The 21,266-nt window shown below is 36.9% G+C and overlaps 2 long non-coding RNA genes across 3 annotated transcripts; one reads left to right on the top strand and one right to left on the bottom strand.

Annotated features, from left to right (window-relative positions):
• The first annotated feature begins 449 nt into the window (after positions 1-449).
• On the top strand, positions 450-15,045 carry LOC146475673 (uncharacterized). Of its 2 annotated transcripts, XR_014865804.1 has the most exons (11): positions 450-1,112; positions 1,204-1,295; positions 1,534-1,594; positions 2,934-2,994; positions 3,216-3,294; positions 4,824-4,884; positions 5,994-6,072; positions 9,706-12,484; positions 13,343-13,438; positions 13,555-14,779; positions 14,932-15,045. It is a non-coding gene; the product is annotated as an uncharacterized LOC146475673 (long non-coding RNA). The 2 variants fall into 2 exon arrangements; XR_014865803.1 differs by lacking the exon at positions 14,932-15,045 and having other exon boundaries at positions 451-1,112; positions 4,828-4,884; positions 13,555-14,191.
• On the bottom strand, positions 14,334-19,941 carry LOC146475674 (uncharacterized). Its single transcript, XR_014865805.1, has 3 exons — positions 19,858-19,941; positions 19,676-19,756; positions 14,334-15,737 (listed from the first exon to the last, which is right to left on the bottom strand). It is a non-coding gene; the product is annotated as an uncharacterized LOC146475674 (long non-coding RNA).
• Between the last annotated feature and the right edge of the window lie 1,325 nt (positions 19,942-21,266).

Consider the following 21,266-nt stretch of genomic DNA (forward strand, 5'->3'; position numbering starts at 1 on the left):
CGTTTGGGGGTTAGATTTCTTACGGTACGTGGTTAGTAATTCTTACGTTTGGGGGTTAGTTTTGTTGCGTTTGAGGGTTTGTAATTCTTACGTTTGGGGGTTATATTTCTTACGTTTGGGGGTTAGTAATTCTTATGTTTAAGGGTTAGTTTTAGTGAGTCTGGGGGTTAGTAATTCTTAATTTTAAGGGGTTAGTTTTCTTACGTTTGGGGGATAGTAATTCTTAGGTTTGGCGGTTATATTTCTTACGTTTGGGGGTTAGTAATTCTTACGTTTGGGGGTTAGTTTTTTTTACGTTTTACTTCTTTGTAAACCATATTTTTATATATGCCTGCTCATTAAAGATTACCCTGAATGCCAGCGAAATACTATAAGAGGTTCCTAAATGAGCTGTCAGTGAGCAAGCGCTTAAAGATTTTTATAGAAAATAAAATGATAAAATGCCTTTTTACCCCTCTTAATAAAGTGGAATGGTTAATTTTGTGGTGCTAACGTCTGTCATTTTGCTTCCAAATTCTGCCTCCTTTGCTTGGGTAGTGAAGCACCTCTGGCCAGTTCAGTATATTTTAATCTTTTAGTAACCATATTACTTGAAGTTTACATGACAACTTAGCCTTTTTGCTCCAATACCAATATACACATTGTTCTCACTGTTTAGTGTGATAGTGTTTACGAGAATGTGGTGATCATTTCATTTGTTCTCATTAATCTCTATGTTTAATTCCAAGATTTGAAGGGATGAAATCTCTAGACACTCATAATTTTCGTAATTTTATAGAAAAGTTTCGATTAACACGTTTTAAATTCTAATAAATAAGCCACGTTCCAATAAGAGGTTCTTTTCAAAATCAGCTTTTATTCCGTCGGTCTTAGGAGAGGTTTATTTCCTAAAGAAAATTCAATTAGTTATCGACGAATTTGTCAATCGAAATATCCATTCCGTAGAACCGCATTCTGAATCAAATAAAGAAGCGGTCTTCTACCTCTCCCCTCCCCTCTTGGGCGAACCCCTCGTCACGTGTTCTTCATGAACCCGGCATGGACCCAAGATCCTTTGCATGAATAACAGTCCAACATGGCCACGAAATTTTGACCGGGATAGTTTGCTTCAAGTATGTTCCATTTTTTCCTGATTCGGTTCCCTAAACTTAGTTTAGACGCGTTTGAAATGTGACGAGCAAGTTTGTGTTATCTTCTTTGCAGGCTTTTGATGACCCTGTCCTCGTAAATTTGTGTACAAGTCATGTTACACGCTAACTTGACGTGTTTCGCGCGAAATTTGAACATGTGTTGAGGTAAGCTGGCTCTTATAAACCAGAAAGACGATGCCTTTATACAGAAACCTTCAGAGGCTGTGTACATTAAAATAGGAGAGAGTGTGGCTTGATTTCAGGATACGCTGTCCACTTGAAATTCAACTTAAATGCATCAATGACGATGTGTTGCTCAGTCCTACATCATAGTATTATCATTCATGTTATTAAAGTTGGGCAAACAGAAAGGAGTTGTACTAACCTTTGCGTAATGTTTTAGTTTCAGTCAGGAGACATGGAACAAGGACACCATTAACCTTAACATGACATTCTTTTAAATGGTGAGTTTTCTTTTTGCTGTTTTCTAATTTCATGGCTACTTATCAAGAGATATTCCTTTTCACTGTAATTTCAGGGCCCTTGGCCCAAGGGTTAGCCTGCGAGCAAGTTCTCTTGGGGGTGGGGGGCGAGAGGGAGAAAGTGGAGAGAGCTTGCAATGATGTCTCAGGAATTTTCATTTCTGCGTTGAATTTTTCAACGCAAAATGCTGATTGGTGGATATTGAATTTTGTGCTTACGTCATTGCTCTTCGCGTGCGTCGTGTTGACAACAGAATTCATAATTTTCAGACCCTCTCTAAGACATTTAACCCAAAATCATACCCTGTTTAACAATAGAATGAAATAAGAATACACTAGTTTCTTACTGTATTTTAATGCATATTTGGCAATCACAATCTACTTGAAATCATTGAAATATGCTCTGTTTTTCAAAAGACCAATAAACAGACATCTACGCTTATCCTGTTTAAGCCATTAGGTCATATAGCGATACCCTGTTTAAGACAGAAAGTGATGAAATAGATACCCTGTTCAAGACAAAACACCCTGAAAACCATACCCTATCGGGCCCCTGTTAAGGTCACATAAGGGAGTACCCCCCTGGGAATTAAATATCAATACCCTGTACAATGCAGATTTCCCTTCACTGCTTCTTTTTTCCCTGGCCGGACCGTGTCAAGTTTTCGACATTTTTTATGTCCAGTAGTTTTGTGGCAATTTTAGAGAATAACAAAACAAGGGATAACAAGTTTATTTTGCTTCAACAAGATAAAACAAAGTGCAAAAGCTCACATGACCAACTCATAAACAATATAAAGGTTGACTACTGTAAGATTATGCCCTCTTACTTCATGCTGGGCCGATACAGAAATGTTTTTTGTTGTTATTGTTGTTGTTGTTGGGAGGGGGTGGTGTTGGGTACTTATAAGCATTTGGGCATTCAGGGTGGGCGCTTATTCAAAAGTGGGTGGTTTATAAAATCAATATTGTATTCCACTGTGCATATACCACATATCGACATTCAAATCCTTTACATTATGAAGGAAATTTATCTAGTGTAATGACCTATCTCTTGCATAAGTCTCCGGTAGCTCAGTGGTAGAGCATCCAAACTAGTAATCAGAAGGTCATAGATGTAGGCTCCTGATACTGGGGAATTTGCCTATGAATCTCTTTTCTCAGAGTTAATGGCTGTGTCACTGAGTGAATAATAATTAGCATTCTCACAGTAATAACATAATAATAATTAGCATTCTCACAGTAATAACATGATTGACTCTTTGTTTGACTCAAAAGAGTATCCACAGCAGGTCTTAACCTAATTTTTATCTCTTGCCAGGTACAGTGCAATTATCTCAGGTGCAGAGACTTCATCAACTTTTGCCATTGTTAATAAAGAGGTGAGTTCAAAAAGATAATCACTCCTCTTTTTGGCCATTGAGTTTAATAGGGACCAGCTGTCCTTGCTGATGCAAGCACAGCTTATGATTCTTTTGTGAATTTTTAAGGGAAGTGTTTTGGTAAGATACTACTAAAACCACACTGCAAGGTATTTAAGTATTCCAAATACAAATGTAACTTGCATCTGTTGTCTGAAAATTGGCTGCATTATTATTTTTAGGAAGGGTGCAAGGAGTGTTAAGATGACAGATTTCAGCAAGCAAAAAGTCAAGTACAATCACCTTAAACAGAAAGTAAAGGTAGGGGAAACTTGTTGTACTTATTAATAAGAAGCACAAGTAAAGGCTATAATTGCATTTACTGTACATTTGATTTGGATGCCTATTTTGAAAGAGAAGCAATTTGGTTTTGTAAAGGACTCAGACTCTGGTGCAAGACATTTTACATGTAGGCTTATAACCATGTAGTCCATGCAAGGGTAAACACTGTTAAGTGTTTCTTCAAATTTCTAGAATCAAACCACCAAAATTAAATTAAAATTTGTCTGCTATAAGCATTGTACAAGGTATTGATATTTAATTGCATTGAAGGTAAATCTGCTTACACTGAATTGCTCATTCAGCTATACACAGGGCCCTGGACATAGTCTTTTATTGTTAACTCCTCTGTAATGCATGTGGGGCTTTACAAATTGCATTCTGGTTTAAAATTACAGTTTAGTGAGAGAAACCAAAGGGAGTAGTCCTAGCCCGGTGTGCGACAAATGCAGACTGCAGACTTGCAGACCTGCAGACTTGCAGACTCAACATACTGGCCTTTCCCAATTCATTTCAAAAATAATATTGTGTAACCTCCGCCATTCCACATCATGCGCTGTCCGCTTGGTACGCTTTAAGGCTACTTGGCTACTTTCACGGTTGTCCTAAAGGACAACCATGAAGACTTGCCGACCTGCCTACTTCCGGATTTTCGCGACTTTGGATTTTAACGAGAATTATGTGCTAGTGTTGTTGATTCTATGGAGTGTTGCTGATTCACTAGCTCGCGGCATTTAGTACGAGGTGATATAATCCCTTGTGGAGGCATGTATAATGTTTACGAAATTTTACGAGCTAAAATCTCGCACAGGAATTTTTAAATTCAAACTAACTTTTCCATGGCGACCACTTGAGCAACACGTGAACTCGGATATCTCGATAACTAATCAAAACATCGGAAAAGCCTTATTAATGTCTTGTGAATAATGCTGTGCAGCTATTTCGTGGACTTGCCAGGAGCTTGATACCCGATAAATTCAATTCAACAGGCCTCGTTCGTTGGTGAGTTTACCCGATCCTGATATTTTAGAATGTAAAAAAATCGCTAAAATTGTATTTTTGTCAGAAACTAACTCTTATTATGTTGTCCACTGCTATATAGTTTGACAACGTTTTCTCAAAACTGGCGCACGTACGAATTTTATTCCTGAAGGACAACCGTGAAAGTAGCCAAGTATCCTTAAAGCGTACAAAGCGGACAGCGCATGATATGGAATGGCGGAGGTTACATAATATTATTTTTCAAATGAATTGGCAAAGGCCATTATGTTGAGTCTGCAAGTCTGCAAGTCTGCAGTCTGCATTTGTCGCACACCGGTCCTAGCCTGTTCATAAAAACTATTATTATTATTATTATTATTGTTATTATTATTATTATCATTATTATTATTATTATTATTATTATTATTATTATTATTATTGTCATTATTATATTATTGTCATTATTCACTGTGCTCAAGATCAAGACATTATTCATCAAGTGTTAACTGAAGTTTTTATCTTTCTCCAAGAAAGTGTGAAATGTTGACAGGCATGGAAAATACTCCATTAACCTCTGTGTTGTTATAAATGGTGAGTTTTGTTTTATTGTTTTCCATTTTAATGGCTGTTGATAAAGAGTCATGCCTTTATGCCGCAATTTCAACCACCCAGCCCAAGGCATGAGGCAGAGACATTTTTCACTTGTTGGAAGGGTGCTCACCCCATGAAGTTACCTTGTGGGCCCCAATTCTGTATAATTATTTTTGAGACAAACCAAAATCAAAAGATAGAACCACCTTGTACAGCATAACAAACAGCACCAGAAGAAAGTACTGCTCAGTAGCTTTCATTTGAATGGTCACACTTTAGGATTTAATCCATTGACTCAAAAGTTAGAACCACCTTATACAGCATAATAAACAACACCACAGGAAAGTACTGCTCAGTAGCTTTCATTTGAATGATCACGTTTGGAGTTTCATCTATAGACTGAAAAGTAAGAAACGCATTGCACATTATAATAAACAGCACCACAGCAAAGTTCTAGACGATAGCTTTCCTATTAATGGTTGCACTTGAGGATTTGATCAACAGACTCAAAAGTTAGAACCATGTTTTACAGTGTAATAAACAGCACCCAAAAATTAGAGCCACCTTGTATGGTGTATCAAACAGCACCACAGGAAAGGACTGTTCATTAGCTTTTATTTGAATGGTCACATGTTAGGATGCGATCAACAGACTTGAATGTTTGAGCCATTTTTTTCAAAAAGCTTCTTCAAAAAAGGATTTCAACCACTCAGCCCAAGGCATGAGGCAGAGACATTTTCACTTTCGAGAAGGGTGCTCACCCCATGAAGTTACCTTGTGGGCCCCGATTCTGCATAATTATTTTTGAGACAACCCTTTACTCTTAAAATTTATTTATTTATCAAAGCTTTCACCAACCAAGAAAAAAGTAATGTAATACAGTGGCGAGGGACACGCAACAGAGTGAGACTCCAATTAAAGTGTGCATGCCCTTGAAAATTAGAATGTGCATATAAAATTTTAGTATAAGTCATTATATGTATACTGTATCAAAGTGACCTATGTGTGTATCTATTAAAATACCCTAAAGAGATATATAAAATTATATCTATATACTTAGAAAAATAATGTCCACAATAATATTCTCCGAATGGTTTACTTTTATGCAGGTGCAAGGAACGTTGAGATGCCATTATCAAGCAAGCAAAAAAGTCAAGCACAGTCACCTTGAACAGAATGTAAATTAAGGTAGGAGGGAACTTGTTTTACTTATCAATACTTGAAACACACAAAAAATCTGACTATTGTTAGTATTGACTGTACAGGTGGTTAAGGTCATTCCCCTAAAATAGAACCTACACTCAGATTTTTTCCAAACTTTGCCCATGTGTGGTTCACTATATGTAAACTGCAAAAATAAAATAAAAAGAGGGGGTCACCATGCTTGTTCTTCAGCAACGAAGCATTGAAATATGGTAATTTCTGCATGTTTGGACAAAAATGACTATAATAGAGCATTTGCCAAAAACAGGAATTATTTTCCGAAGAGAACAGTTAACGGCTCATTTCATAGAATTTTTTCCCTGTTCATAAATTATTTTCAACGTGAAATCTGTTTGAAAACTATTCCTAAGCAGTATTACTGAGATATTCAACAAAATAATATACTTCGTTACCTCTGAAGGTAGGCCAAAATGTCCATTGGCTAGATATTAGGCGCAAAATTTGATATTTCTAACACTGGGATTTTCCTTAAATTTTCATGGTAGTTGGCAAACGATATTGTGGTTAGAAATCTGAAAAGAGAAAATAGGTTCACCGGGTTGGTTTTGCAGATATTTCACAAAGCAGTGGTAAATCGAGCTTCAAAACTGGTTTTTCCGCGAAGGGACTGGGGCGAGTCTTATGAAAACACCTTAATTTCCGCGCAAAATGCAAATTAAGAATTTTGTTGTCAGATGCAAGTCAGATTGAGTGTTACTCAGTAGTTAGCTAGAAATGAGCGTAATTTTTTTTTATTTTGCCATTGTGCGCAGTAGAGTTGCGCAGTGCAAAACAGGGGAATGACCTTAAGTTGCACATTTTGAAAGAAAAACAATCATGGTTTTATGAAGGACTCAGATTCTGTTACAAAACATTTTAGGGTGAGGACCATTAACATGTGTAGTCCATGCAAGGGTAAATATTGTTAAATTTTCAATTTCTTAACATTGCTCAGAATTAAACCACCAAAATGAACTATAACCAAATTTTCATTTTAAGTTTTGTATTTGTTACCTTTTGCATTGTGAAAAAGCTATTGGATTGAAGGTGTAAATCTGCTTGTGCTTTTGCTCATTCAGCTGTAGGATCCTGTAGACTTTCACTGAGTGTTTTCTCCAGTTTACATGTATATTTTATACAAATATAAAATAAACTTATAATGACACTATTTTGTGAGATGCAGTTTTGGAACACAATTTCGATCAAAGTGTAAAAGATGATGCACAAAAACAAACCAGAATCAAAAGATAGAACCACCTAGTACAGCATAATAAACAGCACCAGGGGAAAGTACCGCTCAGTAGCTTTCATTTGAATGGTCACACTTTAGGATTGAATCCATTGACTCAAAAGCTTGAGCCACCTTGTACAGCACAGTAATCAGCACCACAGGAAAGTACTGCTCAGAAGCTTTCATTTGAATGATCACGTTTGGAATTTCATATATAGTCTGAAAAGTTAGAAACGCATTGTGCATTACAATAAACAGCACCACAGCAAAGTTCTAGACGATAGCTTTCCTATCAATGGTTGCACTTGAGGATTTGATCAACAGACTCAAAAGTTAGAACCATGTTTTACAGTGTAATAAACAGCACCCAAAAATTAGAACCACCTTGTATGGTGTATCAAACAGCACCACAGGAAAGGACTGTTCATTAGTTTTTATATTTTGAATGGTCACATGTTAGGATGCGATCAACAGACTTGAATGTTTGAGCCATTTTTATCGAAAAGCTTCTTCAAAAAAGGATTTATTGTGTGACTTAACAGTCAAGTCAAACTGTGAACGAGGCATCATAAAACTGCAAAAGAGACATCATACTGTTGTGCATAGACAGAAGGCCGATGTACGATGTTATTCTCATTGGATTACGATGAGCATGTAATAATAGGAAAATGAATTTCATCCACAGACTCAAAAGAAGGAACCATCTTGTACAACATGATAAAGAACACCACAGAAACGTTTTGCTCAGTAGCTTTCATTTGGAATGATCACACTTTGGGATTTAATCCACAGACTCAAAACTTAGAACCACCTTGTAGAGCATAATAAACAGTACCACAGGAAAGTACAGCTCAGTAGCTTTCATTTAAATGCGCACACTTCAGGATCTCATCCTCAAAATATAGTTGGAACAACCTTGTAGAGGACGAAAACAATTCAACGAAATCCGTGTGCTGCGTTAGTTAAGTGATGGGACTACAATTACAAGTGCTAAAGAATATACCGCACATGTTTCAGGCTTAGCCTTTCATCATTAAAACTCGTTTATTAGCGTTAAAACCGTTTTTGTTCCGTGACAAATTAATTGGCGGTATGTTGTGGCTTTACTTTAGGAATTAGTAGTTTTTTGGCAGTCTTTTGATTTCTAAATGTGTTCTGTATTAAAAAAAAAAGCGAAAGAAAAAAGAGAAAGAAAGAAGGAAAAAATTAGGAAACGGAAACTGAAATTACCGATTTATCCCCCACTACTCGACTACACAATGACCCACAATCTATTTCTAGGTAATTTTGACCTTTCTTTTAACATGAATCCGCCGTGGTCTAGTGGGCTTTTTGACTTAAACACATAATAGCCGTGTTTCTGGGGTTTCGCCACCATTGACCGGAGGTTTTACTTCTTTGCTTTCTCTAAATATTAGATTTATTACTCTAGAATTTTTTTCCCTGTTTAAAAAAAAAATTTTTTTGTGTGCCTTGTAAAAAATATCTTAGAAAAAAAATAAAGAAAATAAATCTAAGATTAAGAAGAAAAAAAACTGTCAGTTGATGGTGTAGAACCCCCCTCCCCATTCGTCTTAAGTCAACACGACTTAAATTAAACGACGGCAGAGAGATAGGCCGTCATGTGTTTAAGTCAAGAAGCGCGAGCTTATCCACTAGACCACGGAGGCTTCGTGTAACAAAGAGGGGTCAAATTTACCTAGAAGTAGGTTGTGGGTCTTATTGTTATTTCTGGTCCTATTGTTTTCGGTGAATATATTACTGTTAATTAGGCATATTTTATTCTGAACGTGCAGAATTTGGTTATCGGGTGCGTTTTCTGTAACACAAAAATAAATCATTTTTTCTCATCCAAAAGGTTTACAACGAACGAAAAATATCTTGTTTACAAGTTTAGCAGAAGACTCAACTGTAATCAAAGATTTTGTAACTATCGAAAGAAATTGTCGAAACATAAGCCAGTTTGATAAAAATATATGGGTTGTGGGAGCGTGCTAATTGTCAAACAAATCGCTTCGGGAATAATTTTTCTACAAAAATATATTTCGTGGGGAATAGGTTATAATTAGCTTGGCAAAGGAAATGACGCAATAAAATAACAAACCATTGAAGGAAAAAACGAGTGATTCGCTATTTTTATAAAAATAGTTCGTGTAAGCGTGCAAATTGTGGGTAAATCTGATGAGCTACCAAAACGTAACTCCAACCGGAGCAAATTGAATTTAAAAAAATATCTGATGTACCTGCAAATTCTCCTAACTGATATTGGAAGTATTGTATGCAAGAATCACGGAGAATTGTTATTTTGAGCTTGCATGGGAAAGGATTAATGACACTGAGCTTGTTTACGAAACATTTCCATTTATCTTGCTTTTCTTTTATTTCAGTTATTCGTCTCAAGTTGGACGCACTTAAGCGAGGACAAGAATAACGAAGAACAAACAAAGCTTTATCACACTGTAATTCATAGGAGGGTTTCAGGTAAAATTTTACACAACGTTTACGAAGTCGCGCTACAAAAGGATTTGGATTATCTACCGAGATTAGCACAATTTTCTTGGAAATCGTAGTCTGAACGTCGGCAAAAAAAATGTAGATTCGAAATATTAACCATACTTGAAACAGAATTTGTAAACAGAAACGTGAATGCTTTTCATAACAAAAACAAATGTGGCCTAGCATTGAATTTGAATTTTTCGTTTGTTTTAAGCTTTCATAAACGTGAAATTTTTAAACATATTTCGTGGAGAGCCAAATCTTTGTAGCGCGGCTTTTGGAAGATAGAAAAAGACTTTCGGATTGTCAGCTTTCAAGTACACGATGCAAATTTTCAGAAGACAGAATTCATCGAAGGTATTTTGAATTTGACTCTAGTTTGCAAGGCAACAGCCAATTCGAAATCGACTTTTGGACGAAAAAAAAACTTTCGGATTGTCAGTTTTCAACTGCACGATGCAAATTTTCAGAAGACAGGATTCATCGCACGTATTTTGAATGTACATGTAGTTTGCCAGTTTTACTACAGCCAATTCTAAATCGCGTTCACAAAATTAAAACTTAAACTGATTAAAACAACTGAAAACGAAATTTCAAACTAGTTATAATAGGTTAATCAAGAAACTTGAACTTAAGTTTCGAATAACGCTCCGTCAATTGCTTTCAGGAAACTTTTTTTACGGGGAAAATACTTGCTGAAAGTTTGTTTTTGAATAGCTGTTGATTGAGACTTTGCATCGTGTATATTTTCTTGAACGAATTCAAAATTCACTTGCTTTTTGCAGTCGAAATTATTTTCATTTTTCTCTAAATTGCAATGAAGTTGTTGGTGATGCGTTTTCATCTCGTTACAAAAATCGCGTTATCAAAAAATACTCAGAAAAGTTTTCCTATAAATCTGGTTGAAAAGAAACGAAGTTAAACTTTAATTTTTTTACTGTACTGTTTGTTAGCCATTTCGTGAAATTAACTCCCTACAAATATCGTAGTTTTTAGTTTAACCCTAAAACATTTTGCCAGCCAGTTAAATTTTCTTACTTTACTCTTCGCTAGTCATTTACCTATTCAAATAGTAGTAGTATTGTTTAATCAAGTACTCTAGTAAGCAACGCAGTTTTCAATGTAAAATTAAGTATTTTATTGTCTTGTAAATAATAGTAACAATCAATAAAGAACATCATTGTTGAATCAACTTGTGTTTATTACTTACAGTGTATTCAATAGCAGCATTACAAAAGCATCCGGGAAACTAGTCATTTTGTAGGCTATCTCTTTTACTTTTTTTTGCCTAGGAGAGGTTGCCGACCGGGAAAAAAAATTCTGCACTTTTAAAAGGGTTCTGGTAGAAATTCAAAACATACTTGTTCTTTTGAAGGGCTAAATCTGTCCAAAACACCGTACAGATTTTTCCCGCCAAAAGACTTAGTATATTTTTCACTTCAAACCAGACTCCAGTCAAAAGCGCAGTTCTTTTTTCCCAAGAGGACAAATCAATACATGAAAAGACTTAGTTGAATTCTTACCTAGTTTTCTGGGCCCCATTTGAAAGCGCAGTAATTACTTAGGCAACAATGCTTACATTTTCAAAAATGGAATCAATAAGACTTAGAATATATTTACAATGACTTTTCAGCCTGCCAAACAAATTTGAATGTAAAAGCGTAGCGATTTAGTTGCCAAAACTCAAATGCTACCTAAACTGTTTTTAAAGACGCAAAGTTTAAGGGGCGGTTTTGAAAGCATGACATTCATTCCAGGATCTACGCAAACTTAATTCAACGTTCAAAGCATCTTCCGAGATTTTTCTAACAAATAAACTAGTGAGCGGCACTTTCAGCAAAGAAATCTTGTTGACACAAATTTGATTCTCCGACCGGTTTCGTCTGATAACTGACTTAATACTACCAATATTAGGTAGTAGAAAACGCTTTCAAGAAAGCAAATAAATAAAACGCGCGCGTTAGTTTTAAATCCTGGAGTAGTGGTTATGTCAGCTTTCAACAGAAAACTAGGCTCCACTATTACATGCTACGTACCCCAATGCCTTTATCCATCAGCAAACTAAAGGAGCTTGTCGTGGTTTAAAAACATTTTTTGTGCCTTAAAACATGTCTAGTACATTTGTGGATTATCGACTTCGGTTGCTATATATTTCAAGTGATTAATTTTTCAGCTTTTCATTTCCTTATCGACCGCTCTTCCAATTCCAAATCAAGTGAATTACTGCATAATAAATACACAATACCACTGTGCTCCTTTAAATTGCATGGATTCAGTTCTACAGAAAAATTCTAATCCAGCCTACACATGTAGTTTAGAAAAACAAACTATTTTTATCAAAACAAAAATGAAGGTTTCTGAGACGTTCTTTCCAGTTGTGCTGTACAGTTTCGTCTGGATAAAAATGAAACCTACTGAGCAGTACTTTCCTTTGGTGCTGTTTATTATGCTGTATAAGGTGGTTCTAGCATTTGACTCAGTGGACGAAATCGTAAAGTGTGATCATTGAAATGAAAGCTACTAAGCAGTACTTCCCTGTGGTGCTGTTTCTTGTGCTGTATAAGGTGGTTCTAGTATTTGAGTCAGTGGACGAAATCGTAAAGTGTGATTTTTCAAATGAAAGCCATTGAACAGTACTTCCCTGTGGTACTGTTTATTATGTTGTATAAGGTGGTTCTAGCATTTTAGTCAGTGAAAAAGATAGTAAAGCGTGATCATTGAAATGAAAGCTACTGAGTAGTACTTCCCTGTGGCGCTGTTTATTATACTGTACAGGGCAGTTCTAACTTTTGAGTCAGTGGATGAAATCCTAAAGTGTGATCATTGAAATGAAACCTACTGAGCAGTACTTCCCTGTGGTGCTGTTTATTATGCTTTACCAGGTGGTTCTAACTTTTGAGACAGTGAACAAAATCGAAAAGCGTGATCATTGAAATGAAAGCTACTGGGCAGCACTTTCCTGTTGTGCTGCTTCTTATGCTGTATAAGGTGGTTCTAGCATTTGAGTCAGTGGACAAAATGGTAAAACGTGATCATTGAAATGAAAACTACTGAGCAGTACTTCCCTGTGGTGCTGTTTCTTATGCTGTATTAGGTGGTTCTAACATTTGAGTCAGTAGACGAAATTGTAAAGTGTGATCATTCAAATGAAAGCTACTGAACAGTACCTGTGGTGCTGTTTCTTATGCTGTATAAGGTGGTTCTAGTATTTGAGTCAGTGGACAAAATTGTATTAAAGTGTGATCATCCAAATGAAAACCTACTGAGCAGTACTTCTCTGCGGTGCCGTTTCTTATGCTGTATAAGGTGGTTCTAACATTTGAGTCAGTAGACGAAATTGTGAAGTGTGATAATTCAAATGAAAGATACTGAGCAGTACTTCCCTGTGGTGCTGTTTATTATGCTTTACCAGGTGGTTCTAACTTTTGAGACAGTGAACAAAATCGAAAAGCGTGATCATTGAAATGAAAGCTACTGGGCAGTACTTTCCTGTTGTGCTGCTTCTTATGCTGTATAAGGTGGTTCTAGCATTTGAGTCAGTGGATGAAATCCTAAAGTGTGATCATTGAAATGAAAGCTACTGAGCAGTACTTCCCTGTGGTGCTGTTTATTATGCTTGATATGGTGATTCTAGCATTTGAGTCAGTGGTCAAAGTCGTAAAGTGTGATTATTCAAATGAAAGCTACTCAGCAGTACTTCCCTGTGGTGCTGTTTATTATGCTTGATATGGTGATTCTAGCATTTGAGTCACTGGTCAAAATCGTAAAGTGTGATTATTCAAATGAAAGCTACTAAGCAGTACTTCCCTGTGGTGCTGTTTCTTATGCTGTATAAGGTGGTTCTAGTATTTGAGTAAGTGGACGAAATTGAAAGTGTGATCATTGAAATGCAAGCTACTGAGCAGTATTTCCCTGTGGTGCTGTTTCTTATGCTGTATAAGATGGTTCTAGCATTTGAGTCAGTGGACGAAATCGTAAAGTGTAACCATTGAAATAAAAGCTACTGAGCAGTACTTCCCTGTGGTGCTGTTTCTTATGCTGTATAAGGTGGTTCTAGCATTTGAGTCAGTGGACGAAATCCTAAAGAATGATTATTGAAATGAAAGCTACTGAGCAGTACTTCTCTGCGGTGCTGTTTCTTATGTTGTATAAGGTGGTTCTAGCATTTCGGTCAGTGGACGAAATCGTAAAGTGTGATGATTGAAATGAAAGCTACTGAGCAGTACATTCCTGCGGTGCTGTTCATTATGCTGTACAAGGTGTTGGTAACTTTAGAGTTTGTGAATGCAATCCTGATGTGTGATCATTTCAATGAAAGCTTCTGAGCAGTAGTTTCTTGTAGTACTGTTAATTGCACCGTGGAAAGTGGGTGTAACATCTGAGTCTGTGGATTTTATCATCCAGTGCAACCATTGAAAGGAAAGCTACCAAGTTGAATTTTGATGTGTTGTCCATTGTGTTGTGTTGGGTGGTTCTATTTTACAGTCTGTGGATGAAATCCTAAACTGTGACCATTCAAATGAAAGCTACTGAGCAGTACTTTCCTGTGGTGCTTTTTGTTATGCTGTGATTTGTACAAAAGCTACTGAGCAGTACTTTCCTGTGGTGCTGTTTGTTATGCTGTGATTCATATGAAAGCTACTTAGCAGTACTTTCCTGTGGTGCTGTTTGTCATGCTGTGATTTGTACGAAAGCTACTGAGCAGTACTTTCCTGTGGTGCTGTTTGTTATGCTGTGATTTGTACGAAAGCTACTGAGCAGTACTTTCCTGTGGTGTTGTTTGTTATGCTGTGATTTGTACGAAAGCTACTGAGCAGTACTTTCCTGTGGTGCTGTTTGTTATGCTGTGATTTGTACGAAAGCTTCTGAGCAGTACTTTCCTGTGGTGCTGTTTGTTATGCTGTGATTCATATGGAAGCTACTTAGCAGTACTTTCCTGTGGTGCTGTTTGTCATGCTGTAATTTGTATGAAAGCTACTGAGCAGTACTTTCCTTTGGTGCAAAGGTAGTGCTCATTTTTGAGTCCATGGATGAAATCATAAAGTGTGACCATTTAAATAAAAGCTATTAATATGTAGCAATACTTTCCTGTAGTGCTGTTTATTATGCTGTACTAGGTGGTTCTAGCTTTTGGCTCTGTGGATTAAATCTTACAGTGTGACCATTCAAAATAATGAAAGCTATTGAGCAGTACTTTCCTGTGGTGCACATAATACCTTATGTGCTCATTTTGATGCATAGCCTTATCTAAATTTGCGTTATTGTGTAAAGTTAAGTTTTTCCATTTTCCAGCATGCTTGTAATTTATTGTAACTTTTTTTCCATTATGTTCTCGTGCTCGTCTTGTCCCGCCTCGACTAGCTTTGTGGCTAGTTGCGGGACAAGCCCCTTATATAATCTGAATTTGTAAATAAATGGTTGTTGTTGTTGTTGTTACTCTCCTGTGGTGCAGTTTATTATGCTGTACAAGGTGGTTCTTACTTTTGAGTCTGTGGGTGAAATCCTTAAATGTTACAATGGGATGAAATAATACCTTATGTGCTCATGCACTATATAGAAGTTTAACAGCTGAGTACAGATTATTTGTATCTTTGCATCCTTCATTTCTCAAGTTTAAGTCATTTTAAGTTGTTGTTGTTGTTTTGTATAAACTGGTGATTTTTAGAAATTTGAAGAAAAAAAACTCACACTTCCCCTTAATGGGCCACACAAAGTTGCACTATAACCCCAAAAATGTTTTGAGCCTACAGACATTTCAGCCCTTTCTCTTACTTGAACCCTGTTTTTCTGTCGCAATCTTTTTGCATACCTCTGTACGTGAAATAAGTTTCCTGGTTGCTAATAATCCTGTTTCAGATGATTTTATGCTCTGCTTGCTTGCTTGCGTACTTGCTTGATTCTGGCATCTTAAGGTTTGTTAATCCTGCATACAAAATAAAGTGTGTACTTATTAAGAGAATTAGTTAGGTTTACAAAATAACAGGCAAGAAATAGTCTTCAAATAACACAGGGTTTTTACTTCAAAAAACATGTTCTGGATGACCTACATCCATCTTCAGTTTCAAATATAACTTGAACCTCTACAACAGTTTCGACAGCGAAAATCAGAGAAAAAACGGTGAAGAAATTGTGCTGCAAGTACAAATTGTTGTTTTATCCAGGCGACGAGCTAGCAGACATCTCAAATCATTATTCAGGCCACAGACTTTCTGCGAAAAAACTATTAGCCAGGTCAGGCATTACAACAACTATTGAATGAAGCTCATGACACGCTACAAGCATCGATTAATTCCTCTCATAACAATACAGAAATCTTAACAAGAAAGGCAGATAAAACCATCACACACTTAAACAAGCCAAACCAAACCTAGCTGAAATGCCCTATGTGGTATAAAAAGACTGTCGCTGAAAACACAGAATAACAGGCCGTACTCAAAATGAAGAGAATTCAAAAAAGGAAAATCAAAACTTATCAGGCACAAATTAATGACCTGTGATGTTGAACATTTGATGGTTAAACCCGAGGTTCTATCAATTATTCCAAACCCACTAAAAACACTTGGGAGTAGCGCAAGTTTTAAGAACCAATTTTTTATTTAGCTCTGAAAGAACATACTCGTGTAAGCTAGATTTAAAAACGCTAACACACGTGCCAGGGAGTGGTGTAGGCTTGTCAGTCTATTTACACATCAACTTCTAAACCACTGGCAGCCCAAATTACAAAATCATTATTTTCATAAGAAAACTCGTACTGGCTTTTGCCTCAAAAGATTTTTCAGCATTATTACCGGGAATTTACATTGAAGGAATATTTTTTCAGTCAATTATTGATTTTGTTGTGACTTCGTACCAATATGGCTACAACTAGGAACAGCTCAGCAAACTCAAAAGCTATGTTAGACACAAAATTGAATTTTCTTGGCGGGGGCCTGCCCCCTCCCCCCCCCCCCCCTCGCAATATGTATGGCCCTGAATGGGTTAAGCTATGACCTCTAGTGCCCTCTTCACATTGAATTATTCAATCTGTCAGTTATAGCATAATTTCTTTGCTATGAACTCTCCAATTTCCACCGTTTAAACTGTCAAGTACTACTTAGAAGTTATTCTTTCTATTTACCGCTTCAAAAAGGTTTGTTTTCTTTCTAAAAATGGCATACAGGTGAATTAGGGTCTTAAATCCATGCATGTGGCCACCATTTTGATAGAAAGTCTTTTCTTTCTGGGCCCCAGATCATGGCTACACTGTATGTGATATCACACAGGATTGGATGAGTCGGTCCCCTCCCTGGCCTCATGATATACACACCAATAATGGATTCTGATTGGGCCGTTTTTGTTGGAGACAATCAAAACAATAGATGCCTTCTTGGAGAGAGCAGAGTTTCATCCAGGTTTAATAAATAAATTAATATGCACATTTGTGACTACGGTGAAGGAAAAAAAAAACGGCAAAAAAGATACTCGACCGAAAACTTGACGCCGTCTGTCCTCAGGGCATCCCTCTTAAAAAGCCTCTGTATAATTAATAATTAATTATTATTCCATGAGCGCGCATTGGATATGAGATGGTAAATCGCGCTGAGTTGGCTATGACCAATCTCATATCCAACAAGCATGAATGGAATAATTGTTTTATTAAATTCTCCGCGTTTGGGTATTGCTGTTGAAGTTAACTGAATTTTATTTTAAGTAAAAATTTCTTTCAAATGAAAACGACCGGATGTTGAGGCAACTTCCAACCAAAGCGACAAAGTAATGATCACATGACATGCGCAGCTCTTTGCAAACAGAGTTGAATCAGTTGAATGAAAAATCGAAAAGCGAAGCAGGTCGGACACAGCCGGACTTCTCAAATTCAAGAAACGTTCAAGTGTACGAGTAGCAACATTTCTGAGACAAGCATTCAAGTGCTTTTGAAGTTCCAGCTCATCAAGAAGCGTAATAGTTGTGCACATTTAAGCAAAATTATGTTTTGCTGTGTGGTGCTGAGCAAAGGAAGGGATCAAGGCCGTTTTTTTATGCTGAACTGAATTCCTTGCAGACGTTTTAAAACACTTAAGGCAGGTCCAAGTGTACAAGGTACAACCTCACTGAGACAAGCATTCAGTGCAAGTTTTTAAACTTCAAGCTTATCGAGAAGCGTAAAAGCTGTGCATGTTTGTGCAAATGTTTTGCTGAGTAGTGCTGAGCGACAGAAACAAACATTATGGCCGTCGCTCGTAAGGATTTCATAGATGAACTTTTGTAACTGGAGTCCTCGTAAATGCGTAGAAACATAAAAGCAGGCATTAAGTTCTTCTTGAGAAATTTCTTCGATCAGTTTTAACCTCTTGCCACCAGGGTTTACAAGCCATTCTGAAATTTTTTAAGGTAACCGGCCGGTTGTTATTGTTGTTGTTGTTATGTCATATAAATCGTAAAATCATGCAAATTTTCTGATTTTAAAGGAAACTTCAGAGATACGTACCATTAAATAGTGTCATACCAAACTTTGCAGCTTTTATTGTAGTTATATTTAGATGGCATTGTTTGGTATTTCAATCTTTTCTTTTTTTTTTTTTTTTCTACATTTTTCCAAAGCTTCCCGCTGAAAAACAAATTTAGCTTAGCGACACCTGGGGCATTCGTTTTCCATATAAGGTCAAACTACGGTACTCGACCGAAAACTTGACGCCGTCTGTCCTCAGGGCATCCCTCTTAAAAAGCCTCTGTATAATTAATAATTAATTATTATTCCATGAGCGCGCATTGGATATGAGATGGTAAATCGCGCTGAGTTGGCTATGACCAATCTCATATCCAACAAGCATGAATGGAATAATTGTTTTATTAAATTCTCCGCGTTTGGGTATTGCTGTTGAAGTTAACTGAATTTTATTTTAAGTAAAAATTTCTTTCAAATGAAAACGACCGGATGTTGAGGCAACTTCCAACCAAAGCGACAAAGTAATGATCACATGACATGCGCAGCTCTTTGCAAACAGAGTTGAATCAGTTGAATGAAAAATCGAAAAGCGAAGCAGGTCGGACACAGCCGGACTTCTCAAATTCAAGAAACGTTAAAGTGTACGAGTAGCAACATTTCTGAGACAAGCATTCAAGTGCTTTTGAAGTTCCAGCTCATCAAGAAGCCACCAGGGTTTACAAGCCATTCTGAAATTTTTTAAGGTAACCGGCCGGTTGTTATTGTTGTTGTTGTTATGTCATATAAATCGTAAAATCATGCAAATTTTCTGATTTTAAAGGAAACTTCAGAGATACGTACCATTAAATAGTGTCATACCAAACTTTGCAGCTTTTATTGTAGTTATATTTAGATGGCATTGTTTGGTATTTCAATCTTTTCTTTTTTTTTTTTTTTTCTACATTTTTCCAAAGCTTCCCGCTGAAAAACAAATTTAGCTTAGCGACACCTGGGGCATTCGTTTTCCATATAAGGTCAAACTACGGTATATGAGCTGATAACCGGGATTTAGTGAACCAATCAGAACGCTAGAAATGAAATAACCGAGGCTCAGAATTTAATAATGGTGAACATTATCCAAGTATTTTATTTTCAGTGGGGGAGACGGAGCATTTTAGTTTAAAAAATGGAGCATTCAAGTGGAGCATTTGAGTGGGGAAACGACAGCATAATGTGCAAAAGCCAATTTTTGTTCGATTACCAAACCCAACCGAAGTCAAGCCATGGATTTTATTCGATTAAAGAACGTTCCATTACGTACGCCGGGCGTGCGCCGAGGCCCTAACCGTCTAAAATTGAAGTATATGTACCTTTGTCTCGCGAGCCTTACTTTAATACGCACTTATTAAGGAAACAATTAACCACATGACAGTTCAAAGCAGAAAGGTTAAGCTCACCCGTTCGTCTTGCCTGTGTAGCTGCAGTGACTTGCAGTTCTGCAGACGGAGTTCTCCTAGCTTTCAGCTCTCTACCCAACACTGAAAGGCAAACTAGGTGTTTTCAGTTTATCTATATATGCAAAGTACAAAAAGAGTCCTAATAGAGGGAACCTAAAAGCGCAGTTGTAAAGTTTACTGACCTACTTTCTGTCACATGTTCAACGCTTCTTGCCGCAAGATGGCCGAACTAACAAATTCTAAGCTTACAAAGATTCATGGGTAATGACACGTAACTCGCGCGTTGATCGCGCGAGGAGCAAATCCGCGTATGTTGCTGCATATATGCAGCAGTAAAACGCTTTTGCCCCAACAAATAATTAATTGGCCACGTGTCTTAACTAGTAAAATTACTAAATCCCCATCCATCAAGCTGTAACCGTGTCTTCGTAATGTTTAAATCCTGTCGCTCTAATCATGTCATGCGCGCACATCTTCCCTGTAGTATCGTTTATCTCGCACATGTGAGTCAGTGAAGTTGACATGTACTGATAGTTGTATGACAAACATCTTGGATGATAGATACATAATGTGTGACAATCTAGCAAGGAAGTCGCTTGGTGGGTAGAGATGGCATGACCAGAGAAACTTTGACCTACAAAATGGAAAACGCGAGCAAATAAATCTTCTATAAGTAGGTAAATTATGATGATCCAGATGAGCGTAGTCCTGGTGTAGTCCCTTGAAGACTGTTTGAGGTGACATTGACTCATGTTTCAACAACCTGAGCAAAAGTCTTCATCAGAGTTGAGTCAATTGTGGAACGTCAGTAGATGGTAGAAATGTCTCTGGTTATTGGAAGTCAGACAATCTTTTAACAAACCAATCATCTTCTCAGTTCAATGAGTCTCTTCCTCAATCGCTATCATCTGATGCAAATTAATAACGATATAATCTGTCTTCTCCTTTACTTCTAGACCATTACCCTCTCAAAAAAATCTGTTACTTCTTGTTTGTGTTTGTAGTTTGGAAATCAGTTTGGAATTTCTCGAAGTTTAAAAATGGCATTTTTTACTTTTTAGGAATGAGCCTCTACTTTTGCGGATTTAATCCACAAACTGAACAAAGCCTCAAAAACTATTGTTGATATTTAGGTTCAGTACCAAGTTGTCCGAAGTCATATGCGTAGGACTGTCGTCTTCGTTGAACCAGGATTTCCGAACTTTGCCGAAGATGCCCGAAGATGTCTTGATGATTTTCAAACTACGTAATCCGAAGATTATCAAAAGCAACCTTTATAGCTAAGGCTTACATTTCATTTTGGTTGGTCATATCTGAAGCTATTAGTTTGCGAGTAAGGTGTTGTACGTGTTGCGTCATGAGAATTTGCCATGTATGCGTGGCAACGGCAGGTGTACCAGTCAAAGTCTCTAAATATTACTAAAAAAAAGCGTCGTTTTAATTTACCTTCAGTGACAACAAACGACGATGATTTTGAACAAGATGCTTGTTTACTGCTTGCAGTTGTTCGGGTCACAACGATTTAGTTGAAGATTGCTCCAATATGCGAAACAATTTTCCACTCATTAGAGCGTTTACAGTCGGTCTTTTT

This window comes from Pavona decussata, unplaced genomic scaffold (assembly GCF_977016875.1).
Source record: "Pavona decussata unplaced genomic scaffold, jaPavDecu1.1 SCAFFOLD_83, whole genome shotgun sequence".
Lineage (NCBI taxonomy): Eukaryota > Metazoa > Cnidaria > Anthozoa > Scleractinia > Agariciidae > Pavona > Pavona decussata.